Source organism: Myotis brandtii, unplaced genomic scaffold, assembly GCF_000412655.1.
Source record: "Myotis brandtii unplaced genomic scaffold, ASM41265v1 scaffold579, whole genome shotgun sequence".
Taxonomy (NCBI): Eukaryota; Metazoa; Chordata; class Mammalia; order Chiroptera; family Vespertilionidae; genus Myotis; species Myotis brandtii.
The window spans coordinates 1,111,887-1,113,110 of NW_005370171.1; positions in this window are offsets into that span (position 1 = coordinate 1,111,887).

Sequence of the window (1,224 nt, forward strand, 5' to 3'; positions counted from 1 at the left end):
GGCTGCAGCAGGAAGGGGTAGGGCCTCCCGTAGTGCGGCGGCAGGGCTGGAAACGGGTACCGGGGCGGGATATCTGCAAGGACACGGAGGTCAGCGGGCCTCTCTGCCTGGCACGTCTGCCACCCCCGTGCCCTCACCCACACCCACCCACCAGCCAGGACGGGTCCACACCCCCCTCTGCTCGCCAGGATCTCACCCAGGAGGCATCAGCCACCACCCTGTCCCCAGGCGTCTTCAGACTCAGAACCCACAGGCAGCACTTTCTCTAGCCCCTCCCCCAGCACCAGGGCCAGGCTGGTTTGGAAGCAAAACCTAATAAGACCCCAAACAGCCCCACCCAGCCTGTGCGTCTCCGGCCTCCATTCCACAGGGATCGCCCGCCCCACCCCGTTCAAGCGGAGTTGGGCATCCAAGTTGTTAAAAAAGTAACTGTAATACACACACACACCCCTTTTACTCTGAACTCCCGCCCTTGAGTGACATCTCCCCCAGAGCAGGCGGTGGGAGCGAATCTGCCCAGCACACCCAGGCCCCGCCCAGAGCCGGGCAAGTGGCAGGAGCCTAACAGTAACCCAACCAGGGGGAGGCAGATGCTGAGCAGCCCAGGGCCAGGCACGTGCTCGGTGCCGACCATCAGCGTGGCGTCGAGTCTCCTCAGAGAGGAGCAGCCACTTGCCCAAGAGCACACAGCCAGCTGGTGGCGGACTCTGAATTGAACTCAGGTGGTCCCATCACAAGCCCACACTCAGCCACCAGGGCGGAGGAACGTAGGCCTGAGGCCCCACGCAGGCCACCGACCGCACATCCCCTGACACGGGACAGGGAGGAGCGTGAGCCCGTAGCACACGGGGTGGGGTGCAGCCCAGACGGGAGACCCTGTACTGCTGTCACCGTGACGGCCATGTGGCAGGCCGGTGCTGACTGCCCCATGGTCTCGCTTCGCTCAGCGTGCGTTCTACCATCGCGCCCATCTCCCCGACATCGCCGGGCGGAGGGGGCAGTCTGTGTGTGGGGGGCCCACCCCCGGGGACACAGCAGGTCTCAGAGAGCGACGGGATGCGTCAATGAGACTCCCGGACGGGCGGGCAGACGCTTCCGACAGGGCACCACCCGGGTCCCCGCCGCGCCCACCTGAGAACAAGGCCTGGAAGGGGCTGGGGGCGTCCTTCTCCAGGTCCTTCTTCTCCACCACGTTCTCGGGCGCCTCCTCCTTGCGGGCGATGC